We start from the raw sequence: 11,861 nt of genomic DNA on the forward strand, positions 1-11,861 counted from the left end.
CAATTTTGATCAGCAAATTTTCCAGATTTGCATACATTTGGTAACCTGGTTGGTCGACCTCATCACGTAGAATCTGCTCAGCTGCCCTTTAAACCTATCACAAAACTAACGTTTACTTCCTATGTACATGTATACACACTATTGAAACTTAAGTGAGCTAAGGCTTTGCTCACATTTATAAATAGTTTAAGATGGGCTAAGCACTACTGTGCTTAGCTGCATACTTAGCACGGTGCATGCTTAGCCCATCTAAAACAATTATAAAACTGCACGTCTGGTGACAGGTCACAGCTAAAATTGACTCGCTGTCAAAAAATTGCTAAGATAATTACTATAATCGGTCAAATTATTATCTGCCCCCCCCCCCCCCCCCCCCCCCCCCACACACACTGGCCCCACCCCTGTTCCAACGGCCCTGCAGGTTAAATGCACACTGGCATACAGACAGAAATTATACTCGAATATAACAGTGGTGATAGAGTTATAACTGATAAAATAATAATATATCGTATAATTGCTAAAGAATCCGTATCAGCTAAGGATAAGAAGAACGCGAAATGTAAATAAAATCTGTAAAAAGATTCTTTGGAAGTGTAGAGTGCAATCAAGCAGAATAATAGCAGACTCGGTTTGATTGAGTCTGTTCATGAGAGGTAATGAAAAATGCAACACCTCTCACGCCCCCCCCCCCCCCCCTAAAAATTATTAGATTTCAAGAAAAGATTCTTTTAAATGTGGACAAAAGTTACTGTAATAAAATGGTTAACCATTTATATACGAATGCCATTCTAAAAATAATGACAATCGTGCTGAAATATGGCACACAGTCTATGTACAGACTTCATATTTAGTTTATTCCTTTAAGAATAGCACCCTTGGCTTCCACCACTTCCAGAGTTGAGAAATCTAAGAGGTGAATGCTGCAGAGTAGTCTCACTTGGTATGGTCTTAAGGCATGAAGGTAGTAATTCGCAGGATATGCCTCCCTGGTCAACACGAATGTAGTCCATCAATATATAGTGCAATTTTACAGCCTATTAAAGGCCATTTTCATGCCAGATATAAGCTTTATTGATGCTTGATTGTAAAGCGGAATGTCTGCGGATGATTTTGAGCTACGTTATATGCTTCAAATGTTGAGTCAAAGCCGTTTGGTAAAATGAAAGTGAAAGTAGGTAATTTCCGTGTCTACCTACGCAATATTAGCGTTTTCATCACGTGTCTCAGTCACGTGATCATTGTTTCACTGCATTATGGTCAACCCAATATTTTGTCTGGTATTTTTTGATTGCATAAAGACAGACCTTCAAAACAATGGTAATCTCACAGGAAGTAAAAGACTAGAAATGTTGACAAAAATATGTAATAAATTGTTATTTTAACATAGAAAATAGTAGCGGAGGCATTTAATACCATCTAACCTATTAATTCACTGAAAAATACCACACCCAAGTGCTTTATCCGATAACTATTTGCGCCCAGTCAGCATCTTTTTCAGCCTTGGAAAGAGAAAAAAGTCACAATTTAAGGACTTAGATCTGGTGAATAATTGGGATAATTGACTTGTACCACTCTTTTATCCCTCAGAAACTTTTAACGATAGCACTTTTGTGAACCGTAGCCTTGCCATTTGTCATGGATCAACTGGAGACCGCGATGACCAGTCCTTGGACGCATTTGTTTTTGAATTTTCGACTAACAGCTTTCAGTTCCTTTTGTCTCTATAAACTTTCCAGTGACTGACTTTCCTGACGGTGTAGGATTTTGTACAGCAGTACTCTTTGAGTTAGAGAAAGTGGAATACAAAACCTTTTAGACACTTAGGTCTTTTTATTATTGGTCTACGGTTACCTTTTCGCAGCCACTGTCTGTTGTCAACGCTGTGGTTCATATTAGGTGCTGTGACAATGTGTGATCATCCAAATTTTAGAACTTTTTTTCCAGCTTTTCTTTAGTACATATGACCCTATTGGCCTTTTGCTCCTAGGTTAACATGTGAGGCACCCATCGGACACAAACCTTTCTTAAACCCAAGTGCTTGGTGAAAATCTCATCAATTCTTTGGGGTTTTTTTTATTTCTGTATGTCTAGTTATTTTTTATCTATAAGGGATCTTAAAATTACCAAAAGTGTCTTTTTCTGGAGACAGATCCGAAAGTGATATTTCAAATGTTTACACAAATTTACAGGAACATATTGCTTTTATGCAGAAAAACATATTTGAAATGCTTTAAATTAAGAATCCGAAAACAAAGTCAGATCAATACGATTTTATTTCTTTTGTACTTCAAAAGGATGAAGAGTCCACATTAAAATACATTTTACTTTTCTCAAACTATCGGAGATACCTTCAAAATTACAAAAGATCGTGAAGTTGAAATTTTGAAATCGTGAATTTATTAAGCGGAGCTCGTGAAATATTGAATTTGATGTCACCACCGGTCTTTCGTTATAACTTTGAATACAAAATTTTAGAAAACTTTTTTTACATTCTTGATGATATACAATATGTTCTATAATTCTTATGAAACTATTATCATTATAATATTAGATATCCACTTGAGGTTTAGACCTTCTACGTACATGCTTATCTAATACATTTGTATTATAAGATCATCGTGAGCCTTAATAACAAAAATTTAACAAAGGTGAGTCAAAAATACTAAAATATTTTACTATGTGCGGCTTATGGTGTTTGCTCATGCAAAATACATAATACAGTAAAAACTCCGAAAACCAGACCCTCCAAAAACCGGAATCCACATATACTACATTGTGATTCAGAATTATCTAAAATGTCTGACGAGAACGTGTTACACAGGTCACTTAGGTACTTTTTTCTGTGTCCATGTATTTTGTTAGGTCTTTTAATGTACAGGTATACAAGAGTACTTTTTGTATTCAGAAAGCCGATTGATAAAGTTCATTTGGAGTATATATACTACCAAAAACTCATTTAAAATGTTTGGCGAGAGCTAGGTGTTTTTTTCCTGTACCCATGTATTTTGTAAGGTATTTAAATGTATACGTGTACTAGAATTACAATTTTTACTCATAAAGTAGTTGATAGAGTTCAATTGGAGAATTAAATATAAAGTAAAATTTATTTAAAATGTTGGGTATACTAGAGTACACGTTTATTTAGAAAGATGTTGTAGTATAAATACTCATTAAAATTTAGTTAAAAATCTGTGAGAATGTGCTACACCAGACACTCGCGGTACACTTCTCTGTAGTATAAATACTCATTAAAATATAGTTAAAATCTGTGAGAATGTGCTACACTAGTATACTTTTCTGTACCTATGTCTTTGGAAGTTGCGGCTATTTTTTATTTTCAAAAGAATATTGAAACTGAAAGTAGGACATAAAATTAGCTGAGTTTCAATTTCTTTGAATTTGTTTTACCTGTCTGTGCAAATTAACTGAAAGATACATGTACAATAGGTATATGTATTACCATACACTCTTTCTGTTACTTTTTTTTTTTACTTTCCTGTTTCCATACATTTGCGTAGTGATTTTTCTGTTTTGGAGGGAGATGGAATACACTTTTTCTATATATATTTTATGGTATATACGGTATTTCCTTTATATGCTTTTGAACTATGACTGAAAAAGGTAATTTTGCATCTATGAATGTACAAGGACTTGGTGACAGCCTAAAGCGAAAAGATGTTTTAAAATTTTTAAGATCTAAAAAATACAATATTTACCTTATCCAAGACTCACATTTCACGGATAAAGAAACAAAGCTTATAAGAAATCAGTGGGGCTTTGAATGCTATTTCAGTAATTATAACAGTCAATCTAGTGGGGTTGGTATTCTAGTGAATAACAACTTTGATTACAAATTTATGTCATTAGAAAAAGACAACTCGGGAAACTTAATAGTGTTACATTGTAAAATAAATGATTCAGACTTTTCAATTTTTTTGTATTTATGGTCCTAATAAGGATGACCCAGAGTTTTATAATCAGCTTAAACAGAAAGTATCTCAAATTCAACATAGCTGCATAATTGGGGGAGATTTTAATCTGGTTTTAAATCCAGAAAAAGACTGTTTTAATTATTTACATGTTAACAATCCCCAGGCAAGACTTAAGGTTTTAGAGATGCTATATGAGTGTGATTTAGTTGACTGTTGGAGAGATCAGCATGCAGAATTACAGCAGTTCACGTGGTTTAAAAAAAATCCTGTTAAGAAGGCAAGGTTGGATTTCTTTCTAGTTAGTAATAATCTTTTAGTTGATACAAATATTTATCCAGGATACAGGACAGACCACTCTTTGATTAGTATGTCAGTTGAATTGAACAAATTTGTTAAAGGTAAATCTTATTGGAAGTTTAATAACTCTTTACTCAGATTTGGAATCTGTTACAGAAATAAAATATCTTATAAAACAAGTTAGGTTACAGTATGCTAGTGAACACCAATTAAATAACGAACCTTTGGAGAACATTTCAGACTATGATATTCAATTCACAATAAACGATAATTTATTCTTTGAAACACTTCTTATGGAAATTCGAGGTAAGACCATAGCTTATAGTAGTCATAAAAAAAACAAGCAGAAACCCGGGAAAAAAGGTTAATTACAGAAATTGAAAATATGCAGATTTTGTCAGATTCATATGAGACTTTATTGGAGGAAAAGAAAAAAGAATTACAAGAATTAAGAAAAAGAAAATTAGAAGGATCACTCATTCATTTAAGAGCAAAGTGGATTTTAGAGGGTGAAAAGCCTTCAAATTATTTTTGTAATCTTGAAAATAGAATTTTTTTATCAAAACAGATGAATTCCCTGTATTCTAGTTCAGGTGCACTCTTACAGGATCAAAATGATATCTTATTAGAGACTAGGAACCATTACAAAAACTTATACAGTTTAAAAAATACAAGAGATATAGACCTAAACGAACTGTTAAGTAATTACCAAGTAATAAAATTGTCTGAAGGAGAACAAAATCAACTTGAGGGCCACTTGACACAAGAGGAAATGCTTTATAGCTTGAAGAACATGTCTAATAACTCATCCCCTGGTCTTTTTGGTTTCACAGCGGCATTCTATAAAGTTTTTTGGATTGATATAAGTATATTTTTAGTAAGGTCAATGAACTACTCTTTTGAAAATGGAGAATTATCAATAACACAAAAGCAAGGAGTAATTACATGCATTAGGGCTCGATTACATGCTGATCTATTTGTAACTTAGTTTTAAGTATTAATGTCCCATGCATGTTTCCGTATATGTGTAGGGGAAGCTTCTATACAACAACCATGTGATCGCAATCCACTTGTCAACCTTGTCAACTTTTTTTTCGGACAAGATAGACATTAAAGTGGACACCGACACATTATTCTTATCAATATCTTAGTATATTTAAATAGCAAATGTTCCAAAACATTATGATGCTCCAGTGGTCAACCTTGAGCTATCCAAGGAAGACAACAGTGGATGCACAATTTCATCGCTATTTATTAATGGGAATGACATTTATAATGCTAAAGTTTCTTTGTTGTTGTATAAAACCATTTCAAAATTAAATCGGTTGTGTATTTAGATAGATGTATAAAAATGCTATAATATATCCATGTAAGTGTATCATACCGGCAATGAAAGTAAATATTTTGTTGTACAGGGGAACAGAATTTCAAGTCTCAGTCTGCTCATTCCCTCCCTTTGTATAATAATTGTATCACTTGATTCGCTATTGATTTGTGATATTTAGTATGGTCATGTTCTATAAAAAAAAAAAATTGCAAGAATAACTATGCGCGGTATATATATATATGTAAACGTATGATTTTATTAGTAATGACAAGTGCAATTTATAATATGGTTTAAGGGAAACTATACGTTTTCTGTTGAGCTGATTTTTATTAATGACAGTGCTAGATTTGATATAACTTTCTGCTATTGTCTTCATTAGCCATTGCTATTTCGTATTTTGGAAATATTATTACAACTTTGTATTATATTGAACACTTCATGTGCAATTGTACGCCATATTATTATCATGTAAATGTTGCCTCATGGGTCTTATGACCTTCTGGTTGTTTATAAAATAAACTCTTGAAACTCTTGCATTCCAAAAGGTGATAAAGATAAATTATTGTTGAAAAACTGGAGACCTATTTCACTGTTAAATGTTGGATACAAAATCGCTTCTGCTAGTATAGCAAATAGAATGAAAAAGGTTCTAGATACAGTGATAAGTGAAAACCAAAGTGGCTTTTTGAAAGGGAGATTTATTGGCGATAACATTAGACTAATCTATGATGTAATGAGCTGTACACAAGAACAAAATATCCCAGGGATGCTACTCTTGGTTGATTTTGCAACAGCGTTTGATTCTGTATCATGGAAATTTATGTATAATGTACTAAGGTTTTTCAATTTCGGTGGTGATTTTCTAAAATGGATTCAGGTTTTTTACAAAAATATCCAGTCTTGTGTAACTGTAAATGGTCATCTATCTGAATGGTTCTATGTACATCGTGGCTGTCGCCAAGGAGATCCTCTGTCTCCTTATCTATTCATTCTCTGTGCTGAAATACTTTCTATTTTAATAAAACAAAATAAGAACATAAAAGGAATTAAAATATTTGATCAGGTATTTTTACTGTCACAATATGCCGATGACACTACAGTTTTGTTAGATGGTTCGGCAAAGTCACTGAGAAATACTGTAAACATGTTAAAGTTCTATGCAGCAATTTCAGGTCTCCATGTAAATGTAGATAAAACTAAAGCAGTCTGGATTGGTGCTTTAAGGAACAGTAATAACTGTATTTGTCCAGATTTATTGTTGCAGTGGGAAAGTACCTTTAAGTTGTTGGGAGTAAATTTTACAACAGACTTAGAAGAGATTGTAAAATTGAATTTTGGCCCAAAAATTGAAGAAATTAAAACTCTATTGACAATTTGGTCTAAAAGGATTTTAACTCCTATTGGAAAAAATGTAGTTTTGAAAACATTAGCATTACCAAAAATTAATCATCTTTTTGCTAGTCTTCCTACCCCCTCACGTGATATAATAAAAGAAATAGAAAATATGTTCTTTAAGTTTTTGTGGAATAATAACCCAGATAAGGTAAAACGAGATACAGTAAAACAAGACTTTAAAGGGGGAGGCTTAAGAGTAATTGATGTTGAAAAGTTCATAATGGCCATGAAATGTTCATGGTTTAGAAGGTATTTGACCAGTAACTCCTCTTATTATTATGATTTAGTTAGTAGCATGTATCCATGGATTCATTCTATTGAAAAATATGGCACACTTTTTTTACAAAAGAAATTTTCAGAAGTTAAAAATCCATTTTGGAAAGATGTTTTCTCAGGAACACACCAATTACTTTTTGTAAAGACCCCAGCAAATTGGGAAGATTTTCTTTCAGAAAAAAACAAAGAAAAATATCAAACAGGGAATGCCACGCACCAAAAACGTAGCCTCCTCAAAACGAAACCCCCAGCACACCCATTTTTAATAGTCATAAATTTCATATAGGCAGAAAGCCTTTCTGTTTTAGAAATTTTATTTGTAAAGGTGTCTTTTTAGTAAATGACTTTATGGGCAAAGACGGAAATCTGCTAACATTTGATTTGTTTCAAGAAATATATGATATAGAAGGAAACAATTTCTTGTTATATAATAATATTGTATTGGCAATCCGAGCTTACTTACAAACCTTGCATGTTTCACATAAGGCGAAGAAGGAAAACTTTCCATTACAACCTCTTTTGTCTAAAGTTATTCTTAAACAAAAACAGGGATGTAGGTTTATGTACGACTCACTCGTGGTAACAAAACACAAACCGATATCTCAGCAAAAATGGATAAATGAGATAAATATGGTTAACTTTGATTGGCAAAAGATGTATAGTCTACCTTTTAAAGTTACAACAGATCCGAAACTACAGTGGTTACAGTACAGAATCAATCTCAGAATCTTAGGAACTAATCATCTTTGTTTCAAAATGGGTATTGTACATGATAACCAATGCTCCTTTTGTCATAGAGCTTCAGAAACTATTTTACATCTGTTTTACGAATGTCCATTTATAACCACATTCTGGTTAAATGTTAGAAATTGGATTCAAAGTAAGTGTTCATCAATTATATTAGGTGCAAACTGGACAAATACTGATATTTTATTTGGTAACAGACTGTTTCCAGATGTACTTAACCTTGTCCTTATCTCATGTAAATCATATATTTATTCATGTAAAATGAAAAATGCTTTGCCAAACCTGGAAGGACTGAAAAAATGTATTAAATACTTATTTAAAGTAAATAAATACAATGCAGTTAAAACTTTTAAGTTACAAAATTTCGAAAGTCAATGGAGATATTTTCTCCCGTTGATAGATTAGAAATTCTTTGAAAAGATATTATTGTGGTTACTGTTATACCAGATTTATATAAATGCTCCTTCTTTCTACCTTTTATGCGCTTATATCAAAATATTGAAAGTTAAAGCGCTTTTATATTATTTGTACCAGTTTAAAAATAGGTTGCCCACTCCCTCCAAGTAAACACCCGTCACACAGATAGAAGACTCACGCGCTAAACCCCCTTGCCTTTCCTATTTTTTTTCCTTTATATTTTTGTTGTTGTTGTTTTTTTTCCTGGAGTACTCCTATTGTATTTTGTTCAAGATATTACAGTATCAATTAACAACCTTGTCTTACAAACCAGATTCTGTTACCTTTTGCGGTCTTTTTGTTTTCTTTTTTTTTCTCAAACTCGGTGAATATTTCTATTGTCTTAAACAAACTGAAGATACTGATATTCACAGTACTTTATAACCTGACCACTGGCAAAATACTTTTTCTTAATATATAATCTTAGAATGAATTAGGTAAATTAGAAAAGGCATGAGTAAATTGTTATTAAGAATAGTAATATTATTATAAAGATAATTTAAAATTTTAAAGAATAAAACTATTTTTTTTTAGCTTTTTAACACAGCCCTACAAAGGGAAACAACTTAGTCAGAAAATATGTATCATTAATAACAGCTTTTATCTCCCTTCAGTTATCTTGTTCTGTCTATATGTAGGAATAGCTATAGCATTAGATGATATCTTTGCTGGCAATAGAATATTCACGACTGTTGTTGTTGTTATCCACTGACTTTGTCACTATGTATTATGTTCAGTCATCTGTTTGTAATTCTACATATCATGCTATTGATTTACTGAAAGATTCATGCTCTACTATGTGAATATGTAAAAGGAGTTTCTCTGGAAATAAAATACAAACTACAAAAAAAAAAAAGAAAAAAGACCGGAATCCTCTGAAAATCGGACGATTTTCAAAGTCCCAAGTTTTTCTCTTATATGTTCAATTAAAAAAGCGCTCTGAATACCGGAAACTCTGAATTCTGAAAACCGGACGTTTTTTCATGGCCACAAAGGAATATTATATTATAAAAAAATCCTCTGAAAACCGGACAGTAAGTGTCAAAACTTATGTGTATTATCACTTTGAATTGATTTTAAAAACATAATCTCAAGCAGGTGACATTTTTTTTTTACCAAGTAACAATCACAAATATTATCTAAGTAGGTGTGAAAAACATTTATCTGTGTGTTTGTATTTTGTAGCTGTAAAAGGTAATCTTATAAAGTGCAAAACATTTTAATCTTACAGAGAGAAGTTAATTGATCTATTTGTGACAGGTGATTTTTCATAAAATGACACTTTTTCGGAATATAAAAAATATTCTTATTCTTATTAATTATTATTAGTATTGGTATTAATTATTAAATTTCAATATTCACATGATGCATGTTCCATGATTTATAGGAGCTAGACTATTGATATCGCCACAATTAGCAAAATATTCTTTTCATTATAAAGTATCATTTTAATTTCTGTTAGAAATAATTCAGTGTTAATATATAACAGAGACAAACATTGCAGAATTGGGGACAGAAAAAACCCTAAAAGACAGCCAAATGAAATAAATAAGAATATACATAATATAAATCCTCTCAGAAATTTGTGCAAAATCCTCTGAAAACCGACTTTTGACTTGGTCCGAACAGGGTCCGGTTTTCGGAGTTTCTAATGTCGAAATCGCCTGTAGATAAAACGTAAATTAACAGAAGGTGTTCGCAATATAGCACGTGTTTAGATGTATTTTTGTGGGCAGCGAAACGTGCCCACAGATTTACCATGCCGCAAATTTACAGACGATATGTCTTATCTGAAACCGAACAACAAGTAGTTCCATATCCTCCATAAATTTTACATAATTCAAGTCTGTTTAACTTTGAGAAACGCTTCTCAGATTCAGTTTTATCAAAAAATACATTTCTTTAGTATATATTTGTCGTAATCTATATTTCATAATAAAAACAAAGCGTATGAAAATGAGCACGCTTGCTTTGATCACATGACCAAAACAGGTCTTGATCACGTGACCAAAATAAACCAAATAACATTAAAACTCAGTTGCTGCTAGAAATGTTAACAGAAATTTTATTTTTATAACAAAATCAAAGGGTTTGCTTTTGTCACATGATCAGAAAACATTTTGTAACCTGACCAAGTTTTTTTCACGTGACCAAAACAAAGTCTTTAGAACTCTAAACATATTCAATATTTTGTGGAAAATCAATTTGTTTCGGGATTTAGGAAATAGTGTTCGGTGGGAATCGTTATTCGACGACATGAGAGGTCGCCGAATGAAACTATCACGGGAATATATATTTCGATACGATACTGAATAATAACCCCGTGTAATCCGGCGAAGTTTGTAGCATAGAAATGGGTTTATGGAAACATATATTGCATTAAATCAATAGTAGATGTATTATTTTATTTATTTTTCATAGAGAAAGATACGATCCTTTCATAATATTAACGTAAATAATTTTTATTTGCACGACTTAGGAAAATTATTGTGGCCGTAGCGGAGGGGGCGAAAAATTCGCACCCGTTTCCCGAAAATACGAACATACGCAATTCAATTTGATTAATTTTTACTTCTAGCTGGTGTTTGTTACTGACACATCATTAAAGGATATAAATAATACGAAAGAAACATTATTTTAAACAAGTTCGCCTTTTAATCGCCGGTAGATTCGCGGTGTTTCGTCCCCAAATATTCACGTACCGGCGTACGATTTCTTCCCGGATAATTATACAATAGCGGGCTTCGGAAGACTGCGATGAAATCATTTGAGATATTTCAAATTTATTTGGACAGTTTTCAATATTTGCATTTTTGACAAAAACGCGCATGTTGTATTATGAGGCATAATATGAATTAAGGCACCGCCTAGCATGGAGATTTATCTTTTTTATATATCCGCTTACAAAGAAATATTCAACATTCAAAAGAAAGTGAAACAGTGAAGTTTACATTTAGTGTCATCATACCTCTTACAGCGAATATCATACTTTGCAAAATTTACGGAAAGCCGTGACGGTGACGTCATTCACCGCGTTCACGCACTGACATTAGGATTTTTTTGTTTGTTTGCAGTCCACGCAGAAACTTCACGGCCTTTACACTTCCTAACTGTTTCAAAAGTGTTTTTCAGTTGCATGTACAGTTTTCATTACGAAAAAGAAGTAAAAAGAATCAAGTTGGCGCGGTTTATCAATTTCTGTGACTGATTCGGGGTGCTCGGATGTTCATGCAGACAACCAGTCTGCGGCGTGTACGTAAACCGGAACCGGAAAACATCGAAAAAAAATGCCTCAGTATATGCAGATAACAAAGACGAATAACTATATACGGACGTTACCGCTTCGCGCCGTGGATAAATCCCCTATTAATAATTACATTAATCTACAGCTCGGATTACATGACTGAATGCAACTTGAAGGTCATAATGTA

The sequence above is a fragment of the Mercenaria mercenaria genome, chromosome 10, assembly GCF_021730395.1.
Source record: "Mercenaria mercenaria strain notata chromosome 10, MADL_Memer_1, whole genome shotgun sequence".
Taxonomy (NCBI): domain Eukaryota; kingdom Metazoa; phylum Mollusca; class Bivalvia; order Venerida; family Veneridae; genus Mercenaria; species Mercenaria mercenaria.